A 14694-nucleotide genomic window follows, 5' to 3' on the forward strand; every position below is an offset into this window, starting at 1 on the left:
TCTCTCTCTCTCTCTCTCTCTGGTATATCCCCCCCCCCCTCTCTCTCTCTGTTATATACCCCTCTCTCTCTCTCTGGTATATCCCCCCCCCCCCCTCTCTCTCTCTGGTATATACCCCTCTCTCTCTCTCTCTGGTATATACCCCTCTCTCTCTCTCTGGTATATACCCTCCCCCCTCTCTCTCTCTCTCTCTCTCTCTCTCTCTCTGGTATATACCCCTCTCTCTCTCTCTGGTATATACCCCTCTCTCACTCTCTGGTATATACCCCACTCCCTCTCTCTCTCTGGTATAAATGAGGTTAGTGAATGTAGGGCAGCTCCTGGAGATGCTGGAGGCTCAGCCTCAGATGTGGGGCAGGGAGCTCCGGGGTCTCGGGGGCCACTTACCTGGGCTCCTGGGAAGCGCCTCCTGTCCGGCTGCGGAGGAGAGGTGAGTGCCGCTCTGAGGCTGAGAGCAGCGAGACCCGGAGGAGAGGGGGCAGCACTGAGACCCCGGAGCCGTGACGTCACCGCCACTGCGGGCACTTAACCCCCTGAGTGCCGGAGCGCGGAGGAGACGCGGGACCTGCCGGGTATCTCATCCTGTGCTGTGTGATACTGCCTGCTAATCTGCTGTATCTCATCCTGTGATACTACCTGCTAATCTGCTGTATCTCATCCTGTCCTGTGTGATACTGCCTGCTAATCTGCTGTATCTCATCCTGTCCTGTGTGATACTGCCTGCTAATCTGCTGTATCTCATCCTGTCCTGTGTGATACTGCCTGCTAATCTGCTGTATCTCATCCTGTGATACTGCCTGCTAATCTGCTGTATCTCATCCTGTGCTGTGTGATACTACCTGCTAATCTGCTGTATCTCATCCTGTGATACTGCCTGCTAATCTGCTGTATCTCATCCTGTGCTGTGTGATACTGCCTGCTAATCTGCTGTATCTCATCCTGTGATACTGCCTGCTAATGTGCTGTATCTCATCCTGTGCTGTGTGATACTGCCTGCTAATGTGCTGTATCTCATCCTGTCCTGTGTGATACTGCCTGCTAATCTGCTGTATCTCATCCTGTGATACTGCCTGCTAATCTGCTGTATCTCATCCTGTCCTGTGTGATACTACTTGCTAATCTGCTGTATCTCATCCTGTGATACTACCTGCTAATCTGCTGTATCTCATCCTGTCCTGTGCGATACTGCCTGCTAATCTGCTGTATCTCATCCTGTGATACTGCCTGCTAATCTGCTGTATCTCATCCTGTCCTGTGCGATACTACCTGCTAATCTGCTGTATCTCATCCTGTGATACTACCTGCTAATGTGCTGTATCTCATCCTGTCCTGTGTGATACTGCCTGCTAATCTGCTGTATCTCATCCTGTGTGATACTGCCTGCTAATCTGCTGTATCTCATCCCGTGATACTGCCTGCTAATCTGCTGTATCTCATCCTGTGATACTGCCTGCTAATCTGCTGTATCTCATCCTGTGATACTGCCTGCTAATCTGCTGTATCTCATCCTGTGCTGTGTGATACTACCTGCTTATCTGCTGTATCTCATCCTGTGATACTACCTGCTAATCTGCTGTATCTCATCCTGTGCTGTGTGATACTACTTGCTAATCTGCTGTATCTCATCCTGTGCTGTGTGATACTGCCTGCTAATCTGCTGTATCTCATCCTGTGATACTACCTGCTAATCTGCTGTATCTCATCCTGTGCTGTGTGATACTACCTGCTAATGTGCTGTATCTCATCCTGTCCTGTGTGATACTGCCTGCTAATCTGCTGTATCTCATCCTGTGATACTGCCTGCTAATCTGCTGTATCTCATCCTGTCCTGTGTGATACTGCCTGCTAATCTGCTGTATCTCATCCTGTCCTGTGTGATACTACTTGCTAATCTGCTGTATCTCATCCTGTGATACTACCTGCTAATCTGCTGTATCTCATCCTGTCCTGTGCGATACTACCTGCTAATCTGCTGTATCTCATCCTGTGATACTGCCTGCTAATCTGCTGTATCTCATCCTGTCCTGTGCGATACTACCTGCTAATCTGCTGTATCTCATCCTGTGATACTACCTGCTAATGTGCTGTATCTCATCCTGTCCTGTGTGATACTGCCTGCTAATCTGCTGTATCTCATCCTGTGTGATACTGCCTGCTAATCTGCTGTATCTCATCCCGTGATACTGCCTTCTAATCTGCTGTATCTCATCCTGTGATACTGCCTGCTAATCTGCTGTATTTTATCCTGGGATACTACCTGCTAATCTGCTGTATCTCATCCTGTCCTGTGTGATACTACCTGATAATGTGCTGTATCTCATCCCGTGATACTGCCTGCTAATCTGCTGTATCTCATCCTGTGATACTGCCTTCTACTGTGATATATCTAATTCTGTGCTGTGTGATACTGCCTGCTAATCTGCTGTATCTCATCCCGTGATACTGCCTGCTAATCTGCTGTATCTCATCCTGTGATACTGCCTGATAATGTTCTGTATCTCATCCTGTGATACTGCCTGCTAATCTGCTGTATCTCATCCTGTGATACTACCTGCTAATCTTCTGTATCTCATCCTGTGATACTGCCTGCTAATCTGCTGTATCTTATCCTGGGATACTACCTGCTAATCTGCTGTATCTCATCCTGTCCTGTGCAATACTGCCTGCTTATCTGCTGTATCTCATCCTGTGCTGTGTGATACTACCTGATAATCTGCTGTATCTCATCCTGTGATACTACCTGCTAATCTGCTGTATCTCATCCTGTCCTGTGTGATACTACCTGATAATCTGCTGTATCTCATCCTGTCCTGTGTGATACTACCTGATAATCTGCTGTATCTCATCCTGTGATACTACCTGCTAATGTGCTGTATCTCATCCTGTCCTGTGTGATACTACCTGCTAATGTGCTGTATCTCATCCTGTCCTGTGTGATACTACCTGCTAATCTGCTGTATCTCATCCTGTGATACTGCCTGTTGATCTGCTGTATCTCATCCTGTCCTGTGTGATACTACCTGCTAATCTGCTGTATCTCATCCTGTGATACTGCCTGTTGATCTGCTGTATCTCATCCTGTCCTGTGTGATACTACCTGCTAATCTGCTGTATCTCATCCTGTCTTGTGTGATACTACCTGCTAATCTGCTGTATCTCATCCTGTCCTGTGTGATACTGCCTGCTAATCTGCTGTATCTCATCCTGTGATACTGCCTGTTGATCTGCTGTATCTCATCCTGTCCTGTGTGATACTACCTGCTAATCTGCTGTATCTCATCCTGTCCTGTGTGATACTGCCTGCTAATCTGCTGTATCTCATTTTGTGATACTACCTGTTAATCTGCTGTATCTCATCCTGTCCTGTGTGATACTGCCTGCTAATCTGCTGTATCTCATCCTGTCCTGTGTGATACTGCCTGCCAATCTGCTGTATCTCATCCTGTCCTGTGTGATACTACCTGCTAATCTGCTGTATCTCATCCTGTCTTGTGTGATACTACCTGCTAATCTGCTGTATCTCATCCTGTTCTGGGATTTGGCTGAGTGCGGACAATATACCCATGGTGGGTGTTAAAAGGCCCAGAAGATATCTGGAATGATGGGAGTGATTGTCCATCTAGAACATAATCTCTGTGGATCTGTATGGAGTGATGTATGAGAGGAAGCCGATGATAGGCCCTGGAGGGTGAACCCCACATCTGCCGCATTGCACTCCGGATCTTCATTCCTGTGAAACCTTTATTATTTATCATTTCTGGGGGATTCTTTATTATTTTGGGGGGAAATGCCCTTATACCTTGAGGCACCTTCGGTATTCATGAGGTAAGCATCATGGTTCCTGAGGGGAACCTCTATAATTCTTAGGGCAGCATTCATAATTCCTAAATGAGGGGGGTCCTGCATTATTATTCCTGGAAGAATCTTTAACATTCTTGAGGAAACCATCATTATGTCTGGAGGAACCTTTATTATACTTGGGGGTACCTTTATTATTCAGGGAAGGTGAGGGTTCTATCACTATTTCTGGAGGAACCTTCATCAAATCTTCATTATTTCTGGGAGAACCTTTATTATTCCCTAGAGTATCTTCATTATTCCTGGTGGAACCTTCATTATTCCCGGGAGAATCTTCATTATTCCTGGAGGAAGATTCATTATTCTTAGAAGAACTTTCATCATTCCCAGGAGAACCTTCATTATCTTTATTCTTGGAGGAATCTTTATTATTGCCTAGAGAATCTTCATTATTCCTGGTAGAACCTTCATTATTCCCGGGAGAATCTTCATTAATTCCTAGTGGAACCTTAATTATTCCCAGGAGAACCTGCATTATTCCTGTTGCAAGATTCATTGTTTTTGGAGGAACTTTCATCATTCCCAGGAGAACCTTCGTTATCATTATTCTTGGAGGAACTTTCATCATTCCCAGGAGAACCTTCGTTATCTTTATTCTTGAAGGAATCTTTATTATTGCCTAGAGAATCTTTATTATTCCTGGAGGAACCTTCAATATTCCTGGAGGAACCTTCAATATTCCTGGAGTAACTTTCATCATTCCTGTGGAACCTTCATTAATCCCGAGAGAATCTTCATCATTCCGTGAAGAACCTTCATTATTCCTGTGGAAATCCCGGGAGAATCTTTATTATTCATGGTGGAACCTTCATTTCTCCCTGGAGGAACCTTCATTATTTCCTGGAAAATCTTAATTATTCGCTGTGGAGCCTTCATTATTTCTGGAAGAAACTTAATTATTGCTGGGGGTACCTTCATTTATCCTCGAGGAACCTTCCTTTTTTTCTGGGAGATCCTTGATTTTTCCTGGAGGAACATTCATTATTACCTGGAGAATCTTTATTATTTCTGGTGGAACCTTCATTACTGAAGGAACCTTTATTATTCCTGGAGGAACCTTTATTTTTTCTGGGAGAATCTTCATTATTTCCTGGTGAAGCCTTGATTATTCCTTGTGAAACCTTCATTATTTCTTGTGGAACCTTCATTAATCCCAGGAGAATCTTCATTATTCCTGGAGAAAACCTTCAGTATTTCTGAAGAAACCTTCATCAATTTTGTGGCATTAATTACTCCTAGGGACACCTTCATTTTTCCTGTAGAACCTTCATTTTCCCTGAGAGGCACCTTCACTTTTCATTGGCGGTGTCTTCATTCTTCCTTGGTGTGCCCTAATATTTCTTGAGGGGCACCTTCATATTCCTGGGGAGCCTTCATTATTCCTTTTGGGGAAGTTTTCCTAAGATCCCCTTCACTATCCCGAGGGGTCTTCATTACTACTGGAGGGTCCCTCATTATTCCAGGCAGTGTGCCTTCTTTTCCTCTGGGAGACGCCATTGCAGTCCCTGGGGGACCATCATCACTGCTCGTGGAGCAGTTCCATTATTTGCTGTGGGATGGTGTTTTCTTGGGGTGATGGGCCCTTTCCTGTGAGAGCTAGTGAGTGAGAGATCTGTAAAGAGGACGTCTATTATCTTCAGAGTCATCCGTCCTCACAAGTAATTACCTCTTCTACGTCACCGGGAAATGTTCCAGGAACACAGCTGCTGTGATTAACCGTGACTGTACCAGCTAGTCATACAGTGCCATCACCAGGGCAGGAAGGGGTTAAATATTCCCTCTCATTACACCAGGGAGTCCCTAACATTAGATGTAGATAAGACATTAGGATTGACGGCAGCACAGAGGATTTCAGGAGCAGTCTGGGGATGCAGGTAGCCTTGTGTGTGGGGGTCACATGATCTATTCGCTCCCAGACAGTGACTCTTTTCAGCGGCTGGAAGTGGAACATCTCTTGTTGTCTTAATAAGAGGAAATTATCTCTGATAACACCCGAGACCCTGCACGTAGCCCCCATCACTGCAACCAGACGGCGCTCAGCACCCGCACGTAAGAAGTGACGCCCCCCGCTGAATGTTATATCACACATATCAATCTTCTTGTCATTGTTAACAGGAATGAAATAATTAAAGACAAAAACTCACTGAAAAAAGTGGCCTAAACGGGTGGAAATGGTCCAAACCCAGACACTGTGGCGTGTCTATAACCGGGGGAGCAATTCCTCCGCATGCGGTCCGCAGACAACGGCAATCCCCAGCATAAAATGCGTACAATGGAGGATGCCGGGGCGGACCGCATGCACCACAAGGACATCTTACACAAAATGATACATTGTACAAAGGAAAAAATATACATACAAAAATTGCAGCAAAATGATACGTAACTGACAATACTAGCTAATTCCTGGGTTTGGAGCATTTCAACCCGTTTTGGCCACTTTTCTCAGTGAGTTTTTGTCTGTACATGTATGGAATGTGCCACTTCATTGTGGTGGTAACGTTGTTCGGCACCTGGTTTCTTCTGTGTCCCATGGTCTGTTGTGGGTGCGGCTCACAGCTTTATCCTACCTCACAGGGCATCGGTGATCCCACTATGGAGCCATGTGAGAGCCATGTGTTCAGACCCTGTTCACACACCACGGGGGGGTTAGTGGTAGGACCCCATGCGTGCTGAGACACCGTGACGTGGTGCATGAGGGGCTCCGATATGTTCCTGACTGGAAGATATCGGCAAAGTTCTCAGCTTTTACATCGGCCTGAGGAATTAGCTAGTATTGTCAGTTACGTATCATTTTGGTGCATTTTTTGTAGTAATTTGTGACTGAAATAATTAAAGTAGCGAAAATCGTCCAGAATTATAATTGTGCTGGAGTATAATAAGAGGAGAAACTTATATCAGTCACATATACAATGTAAATGTCTGGAGGTTCTCAGCACTGACAAACAATTGCTGATAACAGGAGGCAATAGACTGTATTCTCCTATCCTACAGTCATCCTCTCCCCTGAAATGGCCGATAACAGGGGTCAATAGACTGTATTCTCCTGTCCTACAGTCATCCTCTCCTCTGAAATGGCTGATAACAGGGGGCAATAGACTGTATTCTCCTGTCCTACAGTCATCCTCTCCCCTGAAATGGCTGATAACAGGGAGCAATAGACTGTATTCTCCTGTCCTACAGTCATCCTCTCTCCTGAAATGGCTGATAACAGGGGGCAATAGACTGTATTCTCCTGTCCTACAGTCATCCTCCCCCATGAAATGGCTGATAACAGGGAGCAATAGACTGTATTCTCCTGTCCTACAGTCATCCTCTCTCCTGAAATGGCTGATAACAGGGGGCAATAGACTGTATTCTCCTGTCCTACAGTCATCCTTCCCCCTGAAATGGCTGATAACAGGGAGCAAAAGACTGTATTCTCCTGTCCTACAGTCATCCTCTCCCCTGAAATGGCTGATAACAGGGGGCAATAGATTGTATTCTCCTGTCCTACAGTCATCCTCTCCCCTGAAATGGCTGATAACAGGAAGCAATACATTGTATTCTCCTGTCCTACAGTCATCCTCTCGCCTGAAATGTCTGATAACAGGGGGCAACAGACTGTATTCCCCTGTCCTACAGTCATCCTCTCCCCTGAAATGGCTGATAACAGGGGGCAATAGACTGTATTCTCCTGTCCTACAGTCATCCTCTCCCCTGAAATGGCTGATAACAGGGAGCAATAGACTGTATTCTCCTGTCCTACAGTCATCCTCTCCCCTGAAATGGCTGATAACAGGGGGCAATAGACTGTATTCTCCTGTCCTACAGTCATCCTCTCCTCTGAAATGGCTGATAACAGGGAGCAATAGATTGTATTCTCCTGTCCTACAGTCATCCTCTCCCCTGATATGGCTGATAACAGGGAGCAATAGACTGTATTCTCCTGTCCTACAGTCATCCTCCCCCCTGAAATGGCTGATAACAGGAGGCAATAGACTGTATTCTCCTGTCCTACAGTCATCCTCTCCCCTGAAATGGCTGATAACAGGGGGCAATAGACTTTATTCTCCTGTCCTACAGTCATCCTCTCCCCTGAAATGGCTGATAACAGGGGGCAATAGATTGTATTCTCCTGTCCTACAGTCATCCTCTCCCCTGAAATGGCTGATAACAGGGAGCAATAGACTGTATTCTCCTGTCCTACAGTCATCCTCTCCCCTGAAATGGCTGATAACAGGGAGCAATAGACTGTATTCTCCTGTCCTACAGTCATCCTCTCCCCTGAAATGGCTGATAACAGTGAGCAATAGACTGTATTCTCCTGTCCTACAGTCATCCTCTCCCCTGAAATGGCTGATAACAGGGGCAATAGACTGTATTCTCCTGTCCTACAGTCATCCTCTCCCCTGAAATGGCTGATAACAGGGTGCAATAGACTGTATTCTCCTGTCCTACAGTCATCCTCTCCCCTGAAATGGCTGATAACAGGAGGCAATAGACTGTATTCTCCTGTCCTACAGTCATCCTCTCCCCTGAAATGGCTGATAACAGGGAGCAATAGACTGTATTCTCCTGTCCTACAGTCATCCTCTCCCCTGAAATGGCTGATAACAGGGGGCAATAGACTGTATTCTCCTGTCCTACAGTCATCCTCTCCCCTGAAATGGCTGATAACAGGAGGCAATAGACTGTATTCTCCTGTCCTACTGTCATCCTCTCCCCTGAAATGGCTGATAACAGGAGGCAATAGACTGTATTCTCCTGTCCTACAGTCATCCTCTCCCCTGAAATGGCTGATAACAGGAGGCAATAGACTGTATTCTCCTGTCCTACAGTCATCCTCTCCCCTGAAATGGCTGATAACAGGGAGCAATAGACTGTATTCTCCTGTCCTACAGTCATCCTCTCCCCTGAAATGGCTGATAACAGGGGGCAATAGACTGTATTCTCCTGTCCTACAGTCATCCTCTCCCCTGAAATGGCTGATAACAGGGAGCAATAGACTGTATTCTCCTGTCCTACAGTCATCCTCTCCTCTGAAATGGCTGATAACAGGGGACAATAGACTGTATTCTCCTGTCCTACAGTCACCCTCTGCCCTGAAATGGCTGATAACAGGGAGCAATAGACTGTATTCTCCTGTCCTACAGTCATCCTCTCCTCTGAAATGGCTGATAACAGGGGACAATAGACTGTATTCTCCTGTCCTACAGTCATCCTCTCCCCTGAAATGGCTGATAACAGGGAGTAATAGACTGTATTCTCCTGTCCTACAGTCATCCTCTTCCCTGAAATGGCTGATAACAGGAGGCAATAGACTGTATTCTCCTGTCCTACAGTCATCCTCCCCACTGAAATGGCTGATAACAGGCGGCAATAGACTGTATTCTCCTGTCCTACAGTCATCCTCCCCCCTGAAATGGCTGATAACAGGGAGCAATAGATTGTATTCTCCTATCCTACAGTCATCCTCTCCCCTGAAATGGCTGATAACAGGGAGCAATAGACTGTATTCTCCTGTCCTACAGTCATCCTCTCCCCCCCCTGAAATGGCTGATAACAGGGAGCAATAGACTGTATTCTCCTGTCCTACAGTCGTCCTCTCCCCTGAAATGACTGATAACAGGAGGCAGTAGACTGTATTCTCCTGTCCTACAGTCATCCTCTCCCCTGAAATGGCTGATAACAGGGGGCAATAGACTGTATTCTCCTGTCCTACAGTCATCCTCTCCCCCCTGAAATGGCTGATAACAGGGAGCAATAGACTGTATTCTCCTGTCCTACAGTCATCCTCTCCCCGCTGAAATGGCTGATAACAGGGAGCAATAGACTGTATTCTCTTGTCCTACAGTCATCCTCTCCCCCCTGAAATGGCTGATAACAGGGGGCAATAGACTGTATTCTCCTGTCCTACAGTCATCCTCTCCCCTGAAATGGCTGATAACAGGGGACAATAGACTGTATTCTCCTGTCCTACAGTCATCCTCTCCCCTGAAATGGCTGATAACAGGGAGTAATAGACTGTATTCTCCTGTCCTACAGTCATCCTCTCCCCTGAAATGGCTGATAACAGGGGGAAATAGACTGTATTCTCCTGTCCTACAGTCATCCTCTCCCCTGAAATGGCTGATAACAGGGGGCAATAGACTGTATTCTCCTGTCCTACAGTCATCCTCTCCCCTGAAATGGATGATAACAGGGGAGTAATAGACTGTATTCTCCTGTCCTACAGTCATCCTCTCCCCCCCTGAAATGACTGATAACAGGGAGCAATAGACTGTATTCTCCTGTCTTACTGTCATCCTCTCCCCTGAAATGACTGATAACAGGGGGCAATAGACTGTATTCTCCTGTCCTACAGTCATCCTCTCCCCCCTGAAATGGCTGATAACAGGGAGCAATAGACTGTATTCTCCTGTCCTACAGTCATCCTCTCCCCTGAAATGGCTGATAACAGGGGGCAATAGACTGTATTCTCCTGCCCTACAGTCATCATCTCCCCTGAAATGGCTGATAACAGGGGGCAATAGACTGTGTTCTCCTGTCCTACAGTCATCCTCCCCCCTGAAATGGCTGATAACAGGGAGCAATAGACTGTATTCACCTGTCCTACAGTCATCCTCTCCCCTGAAATGGCTGATAACAGGGGGCAATAGACTGTATTCTCCTGTCCTACAGTCATCCTCTCCCCCCTGAAATGGCTGATAACAGGGAGCAATAGATTGTATTCTCCTATCCTACAGTCATCCTCTCCCTTGAAATGGCTGATAACAGGGGGCAATAGACTGTATTCTCCTGTCCTACAGTCATCCTCTCCCCCCCTGAAATGGCTGATAACAGGGAGCAATAGACTGTATTCTCCTGTCCTACAGTCATCCTCTCCCCTTAAATGGCTGATAACAGGGGGCAATAGACTGTATTCTCCTGTCCTACAGTCATCCTCTCCCCCCTGAAATGGCTGATAAACGGGAGCAATAGACTGTATTCTCTTGTCCTACAGTCATCCTCTCCCCCCTGAAATGGCTGATAACAGGAGGCAATAGACTGTATTCTCCTGTCCTACAGTCATCCTCTCCCCTGAAATGGCTGATAACAGGGAGCAATAGATTGTATTCTCCTATCCTACAGTCATCCTCTCCCCTGAAATGGCTGATAACAGGGGGCAATAAACTGTATTCTCCTGTCCTACAGTCATCCTCTCCCCTGAAATGGCTGATAACAGGGGGCAATAGACTGTATTCTCCTGTCCTACAGTCATCATCTCCCCTGAAATGGCTGATAACAGGGGGCAATAGACTGTATTCTCCTGTCCTACAGTCATCCTCTCCCCCCTGAAATTGCTGATAACAGGGAGCAATAGACTGTATTCTCCTGTCCTACAGTCATCCTCTCCCCTGAAATGGCTGATAACAGGGAGCAATAGACTGTATTCTCCTGTCCTACAGTCATCCTTTCCCCTGAAATGGCTGATAACAGGGGGCAATAGACTGTATTCTCCTGTCCTACAGTCATCCTTTCCCCTGAAATGGCTGATAACAGGGGGCAATAGACTGTATTCTCCTGCCCTACAGTCATCCTCCCCTGAAATGGCTGATAACAGGGGGCAATAGACTGTGTTCTCCTGTCCTACAGTCATCCTCCCCCCTAAAATGGCTGATAACAGGGAGCAATAGACTGTGTTCACCTGTCCTACAGTCATCCTCTCCCCTGAAATGGCCGATAACAGGGAGCAATAGACTGTATTCTCCTGTCCTACAGTCATCCTCTCCACTGAAATGGCTGATAACAGGGGGCAATAGACTGTATTCTCCTGTCCTACAGTCATCCTCTCCCCCTCTGAAATGGCTGATAACAGGGGACAATAGACTGTATTCTCCTGTCCTACAGTCATCCTCTCCCCTGAAATGGCTGATAACAGGGAGCAATAGACTGTATTCTCCTGTCCTACAGTCATCCTCTCCTCTGAAATGGCTGATAACAGGGGACAATAGACTGTATTCTCCTGTCCTACAGTCATCCTCTCCCCTGAAATGGCTGATAACAGGGAGTAATAGACTGTATTCTCCTGTCCTACAGTCATCCTCCCCACTGAAATGGCTGATAACAGGCGGCAATAGACTGTATTCTCCTGTCCTACAGTCATCCTCCCCCCTGAAATGGCTGATAACAGGGAGCAATAGATTGTATTCTCCTATCCTACAGTCATCCTCTCCCCTGAAATGGCTGATAACAGGGAGCAATAGACTGTATTCTCCTGTCCTACAGTCATCCTCTCCCCCCCCTGAAATGGCTGATAACAGGGAGCAATAGACTGTATTCTCCTGTCCTACAGTCGTCCTCTCCCCTGAAATGACTGATAACAGGAGGCAGTAGACTGTATTCTCCTGTCCTACAGTCATCCTCTCCCCTGAAATGGCTGATAACAGGGGGCAATAGACTGTATTCTCCTGTCCTACAGTCATCCTCTCCCCCCTGAAATGGCTGATAACAGGGAGCAATAGACTGTATTCTCCTGTCCTACAGTCATCCTCTCCCCTGAAATGGCAGATAACAGGGGGAAATAGACTGTATTCTCCTGTCTTACAGTCATCCTCTCTCCTGAAATGGCTGATACCAGGGGGCAGTAGACTGTATTCTCCTGTCCTACAGTCATCCTCTCCCCTGAAATGGCTGATAACAGGGGACAATAGACTGTATTCTCCTGTCCTACAGTCAACCTCTCCCCTGAAATGGCTGATAACAGGGAGTAATAGACTGTATTCTCCTGTCCCACAGTCATCCTCTCCCCCCTGAAATGGCTGATAACAGGGAGCAATAGACTGTATTCTCTTGTCCTACAGTCATCCTCTCCCCCCTGAAATGGCTGATAACAGGAGGCAATAGACTGTATTCTCCTGTCCTACAGTCATCCTCTCCCCTGAAATGGCTGATAACAGGGAGCAATAGACTGTATTCTCCTGTCCTACAGTCATCCTCTCCACTGAAATGGCTGATAACAGGGAGCAATAGACTGTATTCTCCTGTCCTACAGTCATCCTCTCCCCCCCCTGAAATGGCTGATAACAGGGAGCAATAGACTGTATTCTCCTGTCCTACAGTCGTCCTCTCCCCTGAAATGACTGATAACGGAGGCAGTAGACTGTATTCTCCTGTCCTACAGTCATCCTCTCCCCTGAAATGGCTGATAACAGGGGCAATAGACTGTATTCTCCTGTCCTACAGTCATCCTCTCCCCCCTGAAATGGCTGATAACAGGGAGCAATAGACTGTATTCTCCTGTCCTACAGTTATCCTCTCCCCTGAAATGGCTGATAACAGGGGGAAATAGACTGTATTCTCCTGTCTTACAGTCATCCTCTCTCCTGAAATGGCTGATACCAGGGGGCAGTAGACTGTATTCTCCTGTCCTACAGTCATCCTCTCCCCTGAAATGGCTGATAACAGGGGACAATAGACTGTATTCTCCTGTCCTACAGTCATCCTCTCCCCTGAAATGGCTGATAACAGGGAGTAATAGACTGTATTCTCCTGTCCTACAGTCATCCTCTCCCCTGAAATGGCTGATAACAGGGGGAAATAGACTGTATTCTCCTGTCCTACAGTCATCCTCTCTCCTGAAATGGCTGATAACAGGGGGCAATAGACTGTATTCTCCTGTCCTACAGTCATCCTCTCCCCTGAAATGGATGATAACAGGGGAGTAATAGACTGTATTCTCCTGTCCTACAGTCATCCTCTCCCCCCCTGAAATGACTGATAACAGGGAGCAATAGACTGTATTCTCCTGTCTTACTGTCATCCTCTCCCCTGAAATGGCTGATAACAGGGGGCAATAGACTGTATTCTCCTGTCCTACAGTCATCCTCTCCCCCCTGAAATGGCTGATAACAGGGAGCAATAGACTGTATTCTCCTGTCCTACAGTCATCCTCTCCCTTGAAATGGCTGATAACAGGGGGCAATAGACTGTATTCTCCTGCCCTACAGTCATCATCTCCCCTGAAATGGCTGATAACAGGGGGCAATAGACTGTGTTCTCCTGTCCTACATTCATCCTCCCCCCTGAAATGGCTGATAACAGGGAGCAATAGACTGTATTCACCTGTCCTACAGTCATCCTCTCCCCTGAAATGGCTGATAACAGGGGGCAATAGACTGTATTCTCCTGTCCTACAGTCATCCTCTCCCCCCCTGAAATGGCTGATAACAGGGAGCAATAGATTGTATTCTCCTATCCTACAGTCATCCTCTCCCTTGAAATGGCTGATAACAGGGGGCAATAGACTGTATTTTCCTGTCCTACAGTCATCATCTCCCCTGAAATGGCTGATAACAGGGGGCAATAGACTGTATTCTCCTGTCCTACAGTCATCCTCTCCCCCCCTGAAATGGCTGATAAAAGGGAGCAATAGACTGTATTCTCCTGTCCTACAGTCATCCTCTCCCCTTAAATGGCTGATAACAGGGGGCAATAGACTGTATTCTCCTGTCCTACAGTCATCCTCTCCCCCCTGAAATGGCTGATAACAGGGAGCAATAGACTGTATTCTCTTGTCCTACAGTCATCCTCTCCCCCCTGAAATGGCTGATAACAGGAGGCAATAGACTGTATTCTCCTGTCCTACAGTCATCCTCCCCAGAAATGGCTGATAACAGGGAGCAATAGATTGGAATTCTCTCCTATCCTACAGTCCCATCCTCTCCCTCGAAATGGCTGATAAACAGGGGGCAATTAAACTTGATTTCTCCTGTCCTACAGTCATCCACCCTCCCCTGAAATGCTGATAACAGGGGGCAATAGACTGTACTCCCTCCTGTCCTACTGTCATCACATCTCCCTGAAATGGCTGATAAC

At 46.8% G+C, this 14694-nt stretch overlaps 1 protein-coding gene across 1 annotated transcript in view; it reads right to left on the reverse strand.

Annotated features, from left to right (window-relative positions):
• Positions 1–429, reverse strand: part of SLC18A2 (solute carrier family 18 member A2) — a 118135-nt gene extending 117706 nt beyond the window's left edge. Inside the window, exon 1 of the mRNA XM_040437713.1 lies at positions 388–429. The gene's annotated coding sequence lies outside the window, so the exon portion shown is untranslated. The remainder of the gene's footprint in view (positions 1–387) is intronic.
• Between the last annotated feature and the right edge of the window lie 14265 nt (positions 430–14694).

This window comes from Bufo bufo, chromosome 6 (genome assembly GCF_905171765.1).
Source record: "Bufo bufo chromosome 6, aBufBuf1.1, whole genome shotgun sequence".
In the NCBI taxonomy this organism is placed as follows: Eukaryota; Metazoa; Chordata; class Amphibia; order Anura; family Bufonidae; genus Bufo; species Bufo bufo.